General features: G+C 36.7%; 1 protein-coding gene across 1 annotated transcript in view; it reads right to left on the bottom strand.

Moving 5' to 3' along the window:
* The window catches only part of SP1173, a 142,094-nt gene extending 139,651 nt beyond the window's left edge, over positions 1-2,443 (bottom strand). The window contains exon 1 of the mRNA XM_069834980.1: positions 2,310-2,443. The gene's annotated coding sequence lies outside the window, so the exon portion shown is untranslated. The remainder of the gene's footprint in view (positions 1-2,309) is intronic.
* Between the last annotated feature and the right edge of the window lie 16,157 nt (positions 2,444-18,600).

The following is an 18,600-nucleotide window of genomic DNA, read 5'->3' as shown; positions in this document are numbered from 1 at the left end:
ATAGATCATGCATCCAGCTTTGCGGATGCACTCCTCTCCCTGAAACCTTGTTCTGACTCGCATAGGCCAATTAGAGTTACGAACTTAGGTGTACATGTCCATCGTTATTATCGCAAGGGCAGTAATCTGGGACTTCATTTCTTTAAACTGTGTGTCCATTTCCCACGCGTGCTACACGTCCTGGCCTTGATTAATATACGCACTGGTTCGCAGTCTGCCCTTCCGCAACCTCACTTCCTCAATTTGTGCTCTTAGATGAGACACTGGCGCGGAAATTCAATGAGCCGTGGTTCGCAGCTCGATCATGGAGCCGACTGTGCCACAGGTTCTCACGATGGCGCTCTAGGTACTTTAATACTGATACAGATCGATGGACGTATCTGCTCTTTTGTGAGGCAGTGAACCTTGGATCCTGAAACCCAAGGACAAAAGCAGAGCCCAGACGATTGAAACGAAATTTCTCAGAGGAATTAAAAGATGCGCAAGATCAGATCTTGCAACAATTGAGACAATCCGAGATGAACTGAAGACATTTGTAGTAAATTTTAAAATCGAAGAATACAGGTATAGATGGTACAAACATGTTCAAAGAATGAAAAGCTATCAGCTAAATCGAAGAAAAAGCGTGGGGCGACCGAGAAAAAGATGGACCGATGAACTGGTACGGGCAAGAACAATTTATATGGTTTCATTAAGTTTTATTAAGCTGGATGCATTTACCTGAAGTTACATTTTTCACGATTGACAGGTTAGCTGCAATGTATATTCGCCGTCTGCAACGCATTGTTAATAAACTGTGTCCATACGTGAAAAAGACTTATTTCTCCAGAAAACTGCAGCCAAGAAGACATGAATAAAAATCGTTTGATACTTATCTGTATATTCTAATACATTGTTGTAGCCACTTCCCCTCACTTGTTACAAATACATATAACAATCGAGAGGTCCAGGACGCAATACTAGGAAAACTAACAATTTTCCTGGCAATTTGTTATGGGCCTCTAGCATGTTACGTTAGTAATTAACTAATTAGTAACAGGTGGAGGGAACTACAACAATGCATTAGAATATACAGGTAAGTATCGAACGGTTTTTATATTGAAAGTAGCCTATTTGTGCTTCAAAGTAAAACCAAGTGTTTAACACTGTATACATTTCACAGACGCCAGGAAAGCAAAAGAAAATTGTGCCTTTTTGCATGCAGCTTTTCTCAAGAATAGGACGACGCCAATGAAGCAAAAGAAAATTGTGCCTTTTTGCATGCAGCTTTTCTGAAGAATAAGACGCCAGTGAAGCAAAAGAAAATTGTACCTTTTTTCCTGAAGAATAAGGATATATTTTATTGTTTCAAATGCGGGACATCTCGTAAAATACGGGACAGTTGGCAAATTCATACATCTGGACTTATTCCCGACCAAACACTACACAAACAAACGATGGGATTCCCGCAATGTAGTCGGCCTCGGTTGCGTAGTCGATATAGCGACTCGTTGTGCTCGAGATTGTGGGTTCGATCCCGGCCCAGGTTGATGGCATTTAAGTGGGCTCATGTCAGTAGATTTACTGGCATGTAAAAGAACTTCTGTGGGACAAAATTCCGGCACACCGGCGACGCTGATATAACTTCTGCAGTTGCGAGCGTCGTTAAATAAACCACATGAAAAAAAAATTCCCGCAATGTGGAATTAACACGATCAGAGTCTCCACCAAAGGAACACAGAAAGTCACACTGACAACGGAAAAAATTCTTGCTGTCGGTGAAATTGAAACCCACGACCGGCCATGGCAGATTAAAGAAGTTGCGATTCCACAGTCGGCATATGCGCGCATAAAGACAGTAATTAATACACTTAAAAGAACAATTCGATTTTACGATACACCACAAAACATGTAGGACAGGAACCAAATTGCGGTTTTACACGCATAATGCAACTGGTCCTGCAAGTCATTCTATTGTTTTTTGTTTTGTTTTTTTTTTTTTTTTCTGAAAATGCACGCGAAGGAAACAAAGCCTTAACGCTAGCTTTTTGCCCTTTAAACTTAATACGTGCATGTAAACAATTGCAAAATGTTAATCACATCACGCGTACATCAGCAGCTAATGATATTTCTTGAAACATTGGTAGCGTAACCTGTGGAACGGTGACAATTGTGCACCAGTCTTGTACACCCCTGCACTTTAATAGATGCCGATCGTGTAACGCCTAGAGCAACACGATGGCGACAGGTCAGAAGGCGGTGTGTCCAGTTGGGTGTTGAGTTATCGTGGTAAGCAACAATCACCTTTTGAGACAAAAGAAAGGACTCACCTCCGCCGCGTGTGCAATCGACGGTCTCAGTGCCGCAGTCGAAAATATCGTCAGCTCGTCGCGCTCTCACACGCAAAACTGAGAACCGCGGTCGCGGCAGCCGACCGCACGGAGCGGGTCACGTGGGCACATGAGCTCGCCTTATTGGCCGGCCGCGTACAGGTGAACGCTCTGATAACAGGTGTGTACCAGACTGGACAGGATGGCAGGACATGTAGCACGAATTGGGCTTGTCTACGATGGGATAGAATTAAATTATTTTCCTATGTTATATGATTTGCATCCCGTACCGTAGCGTCGTGGTCTAGATATCCTGCCTAGGACTCGCGCTCTGGTTCGGGTCTTCTTAGGTAAAGCCAACCCCAGGTCTATCGGCCCAGAGGGTGGCGTAAGATTACAGCTTCCACCTACAGACAGTCGCATTATTATCAGTAGTGATGTCAGTCTTATGTGCCTGCCGCCTTTACCTCCAAGGAAACGCCCCTGGTACTCATTTCTGCTACAGGTTGAGTAAACTCCAGATCTGTGGGTAAAGAAGAGTTACTACTAGTAACTTTTGAAGAGAAATACTTGCACAATGATCCACGTTGTTTTTCCTGTTGTATTTCAATACCGGTAACTTTTCATTTTCTTTTATTGGCTCCTGGCTTAAATTTGTGTGGAAATGACATTTTATATTATGGCCATCTATAAATAAACGTTAACACTAGCTCTACACACAGACAATAAACCAATACCAAGAAAAATAGATAACTAGCAAGAAACATAAGCACTAGCTACTTCGTTTAACAGTCATTGAGTCTTTACAGAGTGATCTGACAAATTGGCTATGGTGTTACCTGTTGACTGCTGCTTACTGCATTCATTATTAATTTAAATATTGCTACACTGTAACAATTTGAATAAACTGTACATGGTAGCAAACTGATACTATTCTAGTTGAACATATTAATCACTACAGTCAACTTACCACTCTAAACTTAAAACAATACACTGATTTTATATAATTATTTTTTATAAAATAATTAAGTAGGCAATCACATCACCTGTTGTTAATTACTTTTTTTCAACACTATGTCTTTCAGTTGGCAGAGCTGATATCCATTTTAATTTATATAAATCACTTTTAGAAAAATCTTGTTCCTGAATTTTGAGGCCTCCAGAATCTTGAGGCGAGCAGAGACTCCTGTCTAAATCAGGTCCTGCATCTACCCATCCATCTTTGCATATCGTTGTTGTTCCTTCAATAACACCTATGTGACATTTTTTTTATCGATTTTCAGATTTCTGGTCTATTAAATAACTTAAATAGGATACAGCAAATAATAAAATCTCCTACATGTACTGTAATTATATTTCTTTCTTTCGAAAATTTAAGAATTCACAGTCTACTATGTAGTACTGCCATAGAATGAATAAATGTGTTTTTATTCCTACTGAACAATTTTATATTTTGCACATATGAGTTACTGCAGGAACAACGACGATATATCAGTTTCCTTTTCACTTACTTTCGAATCATTTTGGCATTATTTTGTAGTTTATCAGACTACAAATCAACCATTGCAGATTGGATTTCTGTCATATTAACATGACTGTACGTATGAACGTTTAATGTTGGTTAATTAATCTCGATAAATTGAGGTTAAAATGTCCAAATCGAAATGGTTGTTACTGTTCTTGTAGATGATAATGATAACCAAATACCGGAAGCTCAGACATTATAAACAACTAAATTAGGCAAAAAAAGGCAACAAAGAAAAACATAGTTTTATGCTTTTATACATTTTATTATTTACCTGATTAATCAATCCGCATATTTATGCTGACATTGTGGTGGATGTTTTGTTGTAATTTTTAATTTAAAAAATGTTTCTATCTACACTTGACAACAAACGTTGTATGAAATTATATTGACTTATTGGTTACACATTACAACCAAAGGTTTTTTTAAGTCTTCTACTGTCATGTTCTGTCTCCTGTCAGATAATGCAGTTTTCATACAACAAAATTACCTCTCGGCATCCAAAGAGATTATGGAGGCAAATCGGAAGAACAGCAACATAGAAGGACTCATTTCAACTTCAACTTCAACTGTCCTCCTGTAGCTATATATATATATATATATACATATATATACATATATATACATATGTTTTAATTTTAAGTTTACCAAAATAATAATTTTGAGAAAACACTCTCTTACACTTTTCCCTTACCAATAAAACCTTTTCCCCTGAAGCACTATCCAATCGTTGCACTGCATCTTCCATAATTTTCACTGACTTCCACAGAGACTGTTTTCTTTCTTGAAGTCGAGTGACCACTTTAGGTAGGAAACCCAACTCAGTTGCAATGTAAGTTACATCATTTTTCACCTTCGTAGATCCCAGAAGTTTCTTAGCTGCTGTGATCGATGATGCTTCATCCTCAGAGCGCTGACCACCTTACTTATTACGCCCCCAAGTTAAATTTGCGTCCTGTGAAAGCAAGAGACGAGTTCTAGTAGCTCGTTAGCATACAACCTACAGCTTTGTCTGTGAGTGAGGTCATGTTACAAAAGATAATGCAATGAGTGAGGTAATATAATATATAATGTGTGTAAGAAATACGGTGCGTAATATTAACACTTTAATAGTATTCATACAGGTACAACACTTTCAGCACCTTCTATACACGTGTATTCACCACTATTTCATACAAATCGCTAACACGAACAATAAACATCTCTTTATCAGCTCAGTATTTACTCATAGGTCACAGAAGCCAGAGGAAGAGGGAACGGTGATTCACATTCTTTCCGGACGTAGATTTAACTTTGGCGCGTAGTACACTCGTGAAATTTGAAGCGTAGTAAACTACTGCTGAAATGCATGTTCCCTATCTTGTTATGCTAGGCTTGGGAGGCAGAGTCATATCTGGAGGTCTTTAAATGTCTGAATTCGTGACGGGGATTTCATAAAGATTTTCTTAATACTAAGAGACAAATTTGTCGACATCTGGAAACGAGCATCATACATCTTCTGACATTTTGGGGGATCCGTGGGCTATGCAGGTCATATGAGGCATGTTTGAAAATAACACTTAAAGTTTTTCCAGCCTTTTTATATATGGTACGGCGTCAGTAACGAACAGTAACACTTCGTGGTTAATTTCTTCTGGCCACATTAATTTCAATAACTTTGAGATAGTTGTACAGTTAACACTTTCCAGACGTTCTGTTGTAAGCAGAAATGGTTTCACGTCTTATGTAGAAGTATCTAATGATCCAACAATACTGCGACCTGTAGGATCAGATGACTCATCGATTGAGATCAGATCTTCTTATTTTTCATTTCGTCTTGAATAACTTCCATTAAGGAATCGTAACATTCATTTAAGTAAGTTTTTCACTAGGCACAGATTCGTTGGTGTACTTCTCCAAAATCTGTCTTAATGTGGGATTTTCGAGTTTTCATAAAGTGATTCCGGCATCCACAAAACCTTTACACAAGTCGAATGCAAATGATGATTGTCGCCTTGATGTTGCAATTACCTGCGCCTTTAACAGGATTCATGTACGTCTTTAGGTAAACTTGTACAGCTGTCAAAAAAAAAAAAGTGGCCGCACTCGTGAACAGCGAATATTTTCAAAGTCCACTTCGGGTCGCGGCGATGTTACACGATACATGTGCTTGTACAAGCAGTTCCCGAAGTATGAAAGTGTTCCACGTCTGCGCCTCGTAGGCCAGCGATAGAGTGCTTGTTTAGTGATTCAAAGGTTGTGGGTTCGGGCCTTCTGCAAGTTTTCATTTTATTTTTTAATCGTTCTTTAGCGATGTAAATACTATTCAAATTATCATTTATATTCAGATATCATTCTTTATGGATATCACGTTATTTATATTTTGTTATCGTTCTTTAGAGATATGAATAAAATTCAAGTCATCATTTGTATTCTGTTATCGTTTTATAACGATATGAATAACAATTTGTATTATTGTATCTCCAATGGGGGTTAGCCCTATTTTACATATGTATGTTAGGGCTATAGTTTCATACACAAAAAAGATGAGCATAAAGAGAAATAGAAAAGAAAATTAAATTAGCTTACGCGATGTAAACAAAACATAAACAAACCGTAAATTAGGCATTGCGATTGCAAAATAAATATCAGGTATCAATTTGAAACATACAAAAACATTAACAACACACATACGTAACACTTCTATAACACAAATATGCAGCCTTCCGTACCATAAATCATAAATTAATACACAATAGTCATACAAACATAATCAAACTATAATTACGACATTGCGACGACATCAAGCATCACATAACTGACTCACATACATAACAAATCAAGCATCCGTTACAACACATACACTTCAACATAGTAACCACACTTTTAAAAGTTACAAATTTGGCTCCAAGAAGAATAAATAGGACACTGTTACTAATTACTATTCTTCTACAATTTCTTAAATATATCTGTAATAAATCTGTGAAATTCCGATATGAATAATATTCACGTTTTTTATATTGTTATCGTTCTTTAGCGATATAGATAATATTCAAGTTATCATTTATATTCTGTTTTCCTTCATTAGCATTATAAAATAATATTCAAGTTATTTATATTGTTATTGTTCTTTCGCAATATAAATAATCTGTATTTTATGTAAGTAATTATTATAACACAAATAACCATCCTTCTTTGTAAAATAGGTTATTTTATTTAGATAATTAAATACGTGTTATATAATATCTTATATTAATTAAACAAACCGATATTTATCATTTATATTCTGTTATCGTTCTTTAGTGATACTGTATAAATAATATTCTAGTTATTTATATTGTAATCGTTCTTTAGCGATATAAATAACATAAATTTAATATTAGGTTTGGAAAAATCCAGTTGCATAATACTGGTATTAGTTTTCCTTTTTGTATTATTACATTATACTATCTTGAACCACAATAAAATGAAAAGGAGTAACGAGGAATTGAACCTGAGACGTTGACATCTAAATTTCGACGTTCGTCCGCTGAGCTACGAGGGCAAAAGTGTGGAAACATTTTCGAAAAAAATTGGCCCAATCACACTCTAAGATTTTCTGATGATTCGTAGAAGCTAGTCCAGGATGCGGGGGGCAAAGGCTAATTGAGATTTCCCGGTCTCTGATCGGGTCAAACATCCTGATAGAATTAATATTTAACCCTTGCCGTGACTTTCGGTGAAGTCCAGAGGGCCCAATTAGTCAAATCCACTCTCCTCATCTCCACGCTTGGGTCCCCTGGAATTTAATAAGTTGCGAAAGAGATAGTGGTGTGCGGAAAGCAACGGGATGTTACCGCATTTAGGCCTATCCTTCCCAAGAAAAACTGCAAATATGAACAAAGGAAGCTTTTAATAGAAGAAGAAGGATATTCTGCGGACCTCTGGGAAAAGAACTAAGGAAGAGACTAGTGAAGTGCTTTGTGTGGAGTGTGGCACTGTATGGGGAAGGAACATGGACATTACGACGAAATGAAGAGAAACGAATTGAAGCATTTGAAATGTGGATGTGGTGAAAAACGGTGCGTGTGAAGTGGACAGACAGAATAAGAAATAAAATTGTGTTTGAAAAAGTGAGTGAAGAAAGAATGATGCTGAAACTGATTAGAAAGAGAAAAAGGAATTGGTTGGGTCTCTGGTTGAAAAGAATAATAGAAGACATTAGGATATGTGGATCATATGCGGAGACTAAGAGGAAGGCAGAAAATAGGAAAGATTGGAGATTGCTGGGTTTACAATGAAAGACCTGCCCATGGACAGAACACTTATGTATGTGGGTATGTTCAGAATGCCTGGAATATCGTGTCTAAGAACAGTCGCTATTTGCAAAGACTAGTCGATTCCATGCCCACTCGACTGCAAGATGATCGAGATAAGAGGAAGATAGACTAAATATTGAATTGTGGCTTTTTGTTTTGTTTTTTGAACGCTTAATTGTTTGAATGTTTTAAGGCCGACGCCAGTAAATTTGTTTTGTTTATGCCACGAAAGACATTTTTATTGAGAATAAAATCTTTTTTCTTTCCATTTGCAGCCATAATATCATAATGATAAAGTCATGGCATAATATATTAATGAACCTGATGTTAATTACTAAAATAATCGTAAAAGAGAAAGGAGCCATTATATATAGTTTGTCTCTCTCAAAAACATAACAAAAAAGAACATAAAAAGCACGAGGTTGTAGTCGAACGCAGGACCTCATGAATAAGAGGCCTGAACACTACCATTACGCTGTCGAATCACAGAGAGAATACTTCAATTATAACTGTAGATATCAGGCAACGTGGTCCAACAACATGTAACATCGCCTGTCTCCGAATTATAGCGAAGATAACCGAAGGGAACTTTGTTCCAGGAGAGCGGCCACTTTTTCTTTTGACAGCTGTACAATTTCTCGCCTGAAGTCAAGCTGAATAGTCCTGGCTCCTGCTCCTTTCTTCATCTGCCATAAATTATGGATGGACACATCAATATAACTCAGTACCATTTTTTGTTTCCAATCTTCATTCTGTACATGGCAATATCTCACCCATCCTGTCCACTCCTCCCATACTTATGATTTATTTTGTAATTATGTGAGGACATTGTACATAGTCTTCTTCTTCTTCTTTGCGGAATATATTTTCACGGACAGCAAGGGCTTCACTCCTGCACATGCAGATGCTACGGCAACAACAGAGTTATCCACCCACTTCGTGACAAAATAACTCCATCCTTGCAAAGAGGAATTTCAAAGTGTCCCCTTTCCTTTTTTACCAGGTATTTCTTTGAAGGAAGGGGACATGTTTTGGGGATCCTGTTTTCCCTAATCGTACCTGTTCCTTCATATCCTTCTTTCCGTAAAAATGACAAACGTTCAAATCCTGTTAACATGTTGCCGAAGAAAAAGTGGAATGGCAATTCAAAGATTTTCAATGGATTTTTCTCAGCATATATACTAAAATTAGAATCGGGAAATGCTCTCAAATTTGAAGATAGTTATTCTTGTTCCCAATTTGTTTCTCTATTTTTATTCGAATAGTCGTTAGTTCCATTTCAATTTATGTATCTATCAATCTTATTTCAGCTTCAGCATGGAGCTATGGCAGGTTTAGTTTATCCAGAACTCCATGCCCCCCCAAGTGCCTTCATGGCATGTTACGGGGATACCTTTACCTTTTACCTTCTTCCCCTTTATCACCTGAATCTTCGTCCATGAGAACAGCTGGGTCGGGAGTGGAGGTTTTGAAAATTTCATCTGCTTCGGGTGTTTTTCTTCCCTCTTCATAAATTATATCTAAGACTTCCTGCACCGTCAGACCCGGTCCTAGAAACACTTGCCAGTCCTCTAATGGAGAAATATTTATAATTGGTTATTTGACGACGCCCTATCAACTACTAACGTCATCTAGAGTCTGAATGACAAGGTGATAATGCCAGCGAAATTAGTCCAGGGTCGAGCATCGAAAGTTATCCAGCGTTTGCTCTTATAGCTTGAGACAAAACTCCAGAAAAAATCTCAACCAGGTAGCTTGTCCAACAAGGATTTGAACCCGCACCCACTCGTTTCACGGTCACGCATGCTAACCGTTACTCCGCAGCGGTGGACAGAAAAATAATTGAATAATTTTTCCCTTGAAATTATTTAAGTCTGCTTCACACGGAGCTTTGCCTGAAAGCTAGATTTGCAGAAAAATAATTGTCTGTCACATATATATATATATATATATATATATATATATATATATATATATATATATATAAATGAATAGAACACAGAAAAAGAGGTTTGAAAGATTTGATCTCAGAACTGCCCACCGTGTCCATATGGACACGACAGATAAAACAGGGTCATAAATAGACGACAAATTGTTAGTAAACAATTTAATTATATTTTAATTCTCCATTAACATGTCTAATGATACTACAAACATCACTTGAAACAATGTAGAATATCAATATAAAAATAAACTTACCTGACATCTTATCTGTAATTTCTCTGCAAAATGTAGTAGCTACAATTCTGACTGCTACAAAAATTCACCAATTGGTGATAAGGAAATGTAACAACAATGAGCATGACATTCAAACCCACCCAAATAAGAATACATTATGGTCAACCCAAAGAAATTATTATCTGAGCAGTGGAAACTAATATAAATTATATGGACACGCTGGGAATTTAAGGGTTAACACAGAATAGCTACTCAGACGCTGCAATCGCTTCTACTATTATATTGCATTTATTGCATTTCAAATTGACAGCACCACGTAGTGTTAAAAGGAAATGGTGCTTTACAGTCTAATGATATTCTTAGATTACCTACTTGGCAAGTGACCAACAGCTGGTTTCTTGTGTACATGAATTCATTAATATGCAATATTACAAAACAATATTGTGTTGCGACCCACCCGATTTATTTGTGTGAAGTTTGTGAGTAGCTACAGTAAAATGTCCCTAGTATGGATTACCACTCCATTGATAGGTAAGTCGATTGATGGGGTGGGCCTACTACGTTGTAGGAGAAAAGATGAAGTTGGAACAGGCTCTTAGTCTAATTCTTTAATCTTAGTGAAAATGATGGTTATTATTATTATTATTATTATTATTATTATTATTATTATTATTATTATTGGGAAAAACGTAATACGGCGAACGCTAAGCTCCGCCCATGACCCCTTTCCACTTTTCCCCTACAAGCTCACCACACACTCTACGTGATAGGCTAGTGTTGTGTCGAATGCACATTTCATGTGGGTGGGGATAACATCCCCTACTGGCGTTCGCCTTATTATTATTATTATTATTATTATTATTATTATTATTATTATTATTATTATTATTATTATTATTATGTTATGGCATTCGCCTAATCAATACAACAGTGAGATAGAATCTTAAAGGTATTTTTAGACAGCCGTAGGTACTAAAGTAGTGACGTTTTGATTTTCATGAAAGAAACTGACTTTTCAACTGTACATTTATTATGCAAAAGTACAGTATAATTATAATTGGAAAATTGAACATTTGAAGATGTAACTTATATTATACAGGGTGATTCACGAGGATTTACCAACCTTTACGGAGCTTATTTCCGAAGACATTCTGAGCAAAAAAATGTATATAAACATGGGTCCTATTCTCAATATTTAGAAAGTTACGTTTCGTTATTGGAACACATTGCTGTGAATGCGTGATCTTCGCAAAGTTGGAGGTGACTATGTAGTAATGGTGGAAAGATAAAGGTAATGCTGAGGGGGAGACGGGGCAATCCCGATTTAAGCTTTATAAGTTACAGGAAAACAAAATGAAAATTATTTTAAGAACGTCTACTTTTTACTAAAACAAATTAATTTAATATTTATTATTGGTAATGCATGCATAATCTTTCACAAGGATGTAGATTCTTACTTACTTACTTACAAATGGCTTTTAAGGAACCCACAGGTTCATTGCCGCCCTCTCATAAGCTCGCCATCGGTCCCTATCCTGTGCAACATTAATCCAGTCTCTACAATCATATCCCACCTCCCTCAAATTCATTTTAATATTATCCTCCCATCTACGTTTCGGCCTCCCCAAAGGTCTTTTTCCCTCCGGCTTCCCAACTAACACTCTATATGTAATTCTGGATTTTCCCATACGTGCAACATGCCCTAACCATCCGAAACGTCTGGATTTAATGTTCCTAATTATGTCAGGTGAAGAATACAATGCGTGCAGTTCTGTGTTGTGTAACTTTCTCCTTTCTCCTGTAACTTCATCCCTCTTAGCCCCAAATATTTTCCTAAGAACCTTATTCTGAAACACCCACAATCTCTTATACAAATCTGATTCTCAGATAGAAGTTCCCTGTGGAGCAGGCTTGAATAATTTCACCCTTAATCTCTGTTCCTCTCTCAAAGTGAGAGTCCAAGTTTCATAACCATACTGAACAATCGGTAATATAACTTTTTATAAATTCTAACTTACAGATTTTTTGACAGCAGACTAGATGACATGAGCTTCTCAACCGAATAATAATAAGGCATTTCCCATATTTATTCTGCGTTTAATGACAAAAATTACCGCTCTCCTGTAGCGTATTTTGTCTAAATTCACTTCGGGCAGCTCCTGGTTCATTCGACTAGGGAAAGGATGTTTATTTTGAACCTAATTTGCTCCTTGGATATATATATATATATATATATATATATATATATAAGTTATAGCTTATTCATAACACTTGACCTATAAACAGACAGAAAACCAACAAACAAACAAACAAACAAAACAAAGGAAAAACAGCAGAGTCGTACATAATAAATTCCTTTACGTGCAAACCTAAGCTCTCACGGAATCAACCGAAGTCTTCCGAAGGGGACTTGCGTATGGCAGCCGGTCAATTTTTTTTTTGTCTAAAACTGTATATGCGATTCTTTTTCGTTCAACTATTCTTGCTGTATAAAACTGTGTTGATGGGGCAGTCGCATGTCTCATTTCCTTGTGATGTGCGCCGTCCTGCAGCTCATGTTTCGACATTTACAGGGCGATTAGCACGCTATCTCCTTAATTGCGACAAAACTAGTCGCCAGTTTACTTCCTTTGGCATTATGCCCTTGTCCCCTACACAATTCTTATACGTTTTCTTGTTCTTTCCTTTTTCTTTCTCTAATTTTTTCCTTCGTTGGTTAATTAGTTGATTTGCTTTCTTTTATTATTATTTTTTTGTCTTCTGTGTTTTGGTGTCATTTAACCTTTCACGCCAAATGGACACAGAGGAACTCAGTTATGCGCGATCGCTGTACATTGCAGTGACAACAGTCAAACATTCATATCTTAGACGGAATTCGAACTCAATAACCTTGGTTTCCAGGTGTCTCTCGTACACCACGACCAAGGAATTCTAAAATATAATGAATGTAAACGTACTTACTTAAAAAGTACTTAATGTTGCACAGGCCTATATGAGGCGTTCAAAAGTCAATTATCTCACTTTATTATATAATTGAAATACGTGGTTAGAACGCATGCTAACAAAGATACCACGAAGATGACACATACGTTCTCATTATACATTTCACATAAAATTCAGTAAATGTCTAGTGTTTCGAATGGTATTACTCTTCAACATTTTTTCTTAAACAATTCAAAATGAGTATATAAATTGAATAATTTAATATGCACCGAAATAAGATGAACTTTCGCTTTCTGTTTTTCATACAAATGAGATTATTTTAATCTAGAAACAAGACATTTGATTTAATTTATACAATGCACAGTTCAATAGATTTTGCAAAAATTCGCATGAAGTTGCCGTGCGTATGGAGTAATTATCTCTAATATTATTTTACATTTACGAAAATCAGTATTTAAAAGTTATATAGATGCTAAAATATACTACCCCTTGCTTTACGTTTAGAGCGTAACATTTTTGGTTCTACGACAGGGAACGGTAATCTAGAATACTGAAGCGCCCTCTTATGCCTGCTGTGTCCCGAGGTTTTGAAACTTGGACAAAAAAGCAATGAAAAGTAGAAACAATAATAATAATAATAATAATAATAATAATAATAATAATAATAATGTTTATTGTCAGAAAAATACAATACAAAGAAATTGTAAATTTACAACATTCTAGCAATCCCCTAAAAGAGGATGTTCTCGTGCTCAGAGGAGGATTCGATACATAATAAATGTAGACGCATAAATTACAATACACTGTGTCCCGCTTCGAGGGATCGAGAAATAAATGCTCACCTTTTAAAATCAAATGAAGATATCGTTGTAATTTACATCTGACAAGATGCAGAAACTGTCCAAGTTTATGCACCAATGGTTTTAAAACTGTTGCATATTCATGCGCATGCGCACTAACGTTTATCGTAGAAACAAGCCTGGCGCCATTCAGTAGAACATTCCGTCATTGGATCATTCTTCTTCATCGAGGCAACAGTCACATGTATCTGGACATGTTGCAGAACTTTTGTTGTTGATCATCTTCTCCCAGAATCGGTTTTTCAGCAACATGGAGCTCCGCCCCATTACTATGGAGCAGTGCGTGGCTTCATGAATGCAAACTTTCTTAATAGGTTTTTCGGAAGAGGAGAACCCTTGCCTGGCCACCTAGGTCAACCGATTTGACGCCCATTGACCTTCCTCTGGGGCTTTGTGACAAGTGTTGTGTACCATTGTGATACAGTTGACACTTTGGAAAAACTGAGACAACGCATTATAAATGCAGCTGTTCTAATCACCCCACAAATGTTATGGAACACTTGGCAGAAGGTTGATAACCTTTTAGATGTCTTCAGGGTAGCTCGAGGCGCACATATCAAGTTGCACTGACCATTCTCCGAAACTTGGAGAGTTTTTATATCAAGTTATACAAAAAGTTATGTTATAAAACCATTATTTATACATTAAATTAGCACTTATTTCTCGATCCCTCTAAGTAGAACACGGTGTATAATATCTAAAATTAATCATTACTCATAACAAATTGCTTATATACATTTTTAAATTTCAAACTGGAGGTAAATAGACGTGCGTATTTCTTTATTAATTTGTTATAAATCCTAGGGCAGATATTAGTACTATGTTTGAAAGCAGTGCTCGTTAAACACTTGGGTTCAAACAAACGTATTATATCCTTGCTTTTGGTTTTGCTTGTGAGTATACGATCTGAAATATGTGTGATTTTTATATCATTCATTTAGTTTCTGCCCAAGGGCAGGTCTTTCACTGCAAACCAGTTTCTCCAATCATAAAATTTAATAATGGATTGATATAAATTTGATGTATTTTAAAGACTTTAAATTCTAAAAACAGTTTTTCGGTAGGATAATCAATGTTTACAAATTTTGGAATAAGGCTCAACCCGACCACGAAAGCCTGTATCTTATTGTGAAATTGTAAAATGAAGTAGGAGTTGAAATGGATACTAATAAAGATAAAGGTAGCTCCTTCACATGCCATAACGGCACTTGTGGGAGGCCATGGAGATAGAGGCCCATGCTTTCTTGATCTCGGCACTAGAATGAGGTGGTGTGAAATGGATACCAATGATAAGGTAAAAAAAGGTAAAGGTATCCCCGTAACATGCCATGAAGGCACTTGGGGGGGGGCATGGAGGTAGAGCCCCATGCTTTCCATGACCTCGGCACTAGAATGAGGTGGTATGGTCGGCATCACGCTCTGACCGCCTTTTACCCCGGGAAAGACCCAGTAATCAATTTTATAGGAGGCTGAGTGAACCTCGGGGCCGTTCTGAAAGTTTGGCAACGAGAAAAAATCCTGTTACCACCTGGGATCGAACCCCGGACCTTCCAGTCCGTAGCCAGCTGCTCTACCAACTGAGCTACCCGTAAGTAACTTTGTAAAAGAATAATTGATATTTTACAGAATGTGACGATTTTAGAAATAATGTGATTACCGGTACTGACCTTTTGATAGTTAATACATATTATTTTATCAATGCTCCATGTGTATCAGAATGAACTGTATGGGATTTAATGACAGGGTTTTATTATGACGCCTTCCAGAAAAGTGGAATTATTTACGTGGTTATTTCCATACTGAAAATGTCCAGATATCTAAGGTACGTTTAGGAGAACCCGAAGACTGATACATCCCATCCTGGCACTTTTACAAATTGTTATTATTTTTAAAGACAATTTTTAAAAAGCGGAGTAAGTTCAGCTACATTAACTGGCAGGCGCAAACAAGCTTCGTCGTTAAATAAACCATAATTAAAAATTCTCCATTTCCGTCTGCCTGGGTAGCGCAGTGGGTATAGCGCTGGCCTTCTGTGCTCGAGGTTGCGGGCATTTAAGTGTGCTTAAGTGCGACAGTCTCAGGTCAGTAGATTTACTGGCATGTAAAAGAATTCCTCCGAAACAAAATTCCAGCACACCGGCGACGCTGATACAACCTCGGCAGTTGCGAGCGTCGTTAAATAAACCATAATTTTAATTTAAATTTAACAAGATGGGATTAGCACGTGTCAGTTCATTCCTTAAGAGAGTGATCTTTCTGATAGTGACTTGTACTCCCTATGTATAGTTCGTGTAATGAAAAGTAAAAAGATTATATCTACAGCTTTAAAAAGAAAGTGAAAAATGTTGTTATATCTGTAGGTTAACTAGCATGAAACCCTGAAACTGATCTCGGAAATTGTCTGATTTTATTCTTTCTGCGATTTTTATTTACATTTCTTACAGTAGTGTCCCTCTCATGTGTTTAAAAATCTAAGGTAATTAGAACATAAAATAGCTTGCGAAGTGAGGCTAATAATAATAATAATAATAATAATAATAATAATAATAATAATAATAATAATAATAATAATAATAATATCAGTGAAATATATTTCATAAAATTATCCTAACAAAAATGTCCCACTTGAAATGTAAAATGAACTCATTTTATGAGAAATTTCTGGAGTATTGGCTACAAAATAGCAAGATAAAGAAAGCCCGTCGTAGGCACCGAATCGATAAGAATGGAGAATATAACTAATGATAATAGACTATTACTGTTGTATGAAATCAATATAAATCTGTAAGTGAAATTGCCTAGACGGTACAAAGATTACCGGTACGTTGTTTTCTGCTTCTCCTCCGTCATCTTGAATTGGTTCTATCTAGGTTCATAAAGCGTGTACCATTAACTCTGTTCAATAATTGTTTTTTTCCATCGTTTTCTGGGACAACACCTACTCCGTTTTTAAGTCAGAGCTACTTTTGGTAACCCGTTGTGCTGCATTCTTTAAACGTGTTCTTTCCAATTTTTGTGATAGGTTTCAATCTCGCCTATCACGCTGCCTACATTTATTATTTTCTTTATGGCTTAACAAGTTTTGGTGATTGTTCTCGTACAACCTTTTGAAGTTCTTAAAAATTATCATGTGTACTCCAAACAGATGTTCACACGAAGCATTTCTTTACCCATGTTCTCTAATTTAAAATACGTGAACTGTTACAAAAATTAATTGACTGGTTGCGGTGCTAGGATGGAGAATTAAAACTAAAACAATTAATGTTTTGAAGTAGAATTGTACTTGTACTTTTTATTATTCTGTTATTTTGTCGGTTGCTGAAGTTGACCCATTACCTCTGCTATATATACTCGTTTTAATGTAAATGTATTATGGAAAGACGTAGTCAGTGTAGTGTCAGTATTGCGCTATTGAATTCTTGTATGTTTTGTTTGCAAAAGTGATTCAGAAACTTATCTCTGGTTAATATGCTAGACATATAGTAAACATTTCTGAACAGATGTGCCGTTTTCTTCTCAACATTTTCACATAGCGGTTGTCTCATTACCTCTTCTTTTCTTCCAACAGATGACAGTATCTTTGGTCATTTCAAAGGGTAAATATGTCAGGTGCGTATTTAGAAATTTCTGATATAAGATCAAAATAATAATAATTTTAAGTAATCCTAATTGTATTTTTAGTAATACGAGTAGGCCTAAAACAGAAAACTGCCGACTTGAAGAAATTAAATTAACTGGTAAATGAGCAAGTAATATCAATACCACCTGCCTAGGTGTGGTGTTTGTAATATTCCACACAATCTACAATAATTGTACTCTTACAAATCGTTAATTTCGCATACTGCTTTATTGGGTCCACATATGATCACTTACATCTTTCTGGAGGCGCACCATTAACCGAACGCTAGAGCGTCAGTTTTGCACGCTTATAACCCGGATTCGTATCCCTTTGGCCCCAAGTGGAATTTCTAGTGGACAGAGGTGCTTGGTGGCAAGTTTTCGCAGATAATTCCCTACAGGTATTTCACCATAGTTCTAATATTGCGTGGGCTTACTGGAAAAAATTCGTAACTACATAGTAGGAGCTACATAAAAAAGCAATGAGACCAACTTTTTTCAGTATATCCTCGATTAGTGCTACGTGGTTCTCCTCCCTTGGAGAACCGGGCGCAACGCTACGGCGCGGCGGCAAAAAGAGCTACAATTACGGCGCTTGAGTGAATGACTCAAGTACGCGCCAGGGGGGAGGGCCAGACCCTTCTGATTTCTGCTGTCTGACAAAGTGAGAGTAGCCTACCTATAAGTTAGTTAGAATATATTGCCCGCAGTGACTGGGTGATAGACAACGATGAACTAGCAAAAGTAAATTTTGTTATGAACCAGAAAGAATTAGTAGACCTAAGCGTTGCCCTGAGAGTCTTTTTATTCAGGAAAATAATTATTCTATATGATGTAAATCCATGATATGGAGTAGTTCTTTCCTTTACGAAAGACATTAATTTTGTAAA

Source organism: Periplaneta americana, chromosome 9 (genome assembly GCF_040183065.1).
Source record: "Periplaneta americana isolate PAMFEO1 chromosome 9, P.americana_PAMFEO1_priV1, whole genome shotgun sequence".
Lineage (NCBI taxonomy): Eukaryota > Metazoa > Arthropoda > Insecta > Blattodea > Blattidae > Periplaneta > Periplaneta americana.
Note: the sequence above shows the minus strand (reverse complement) of the source record. Positions and strands in the feature narration are given on the sequence as shown.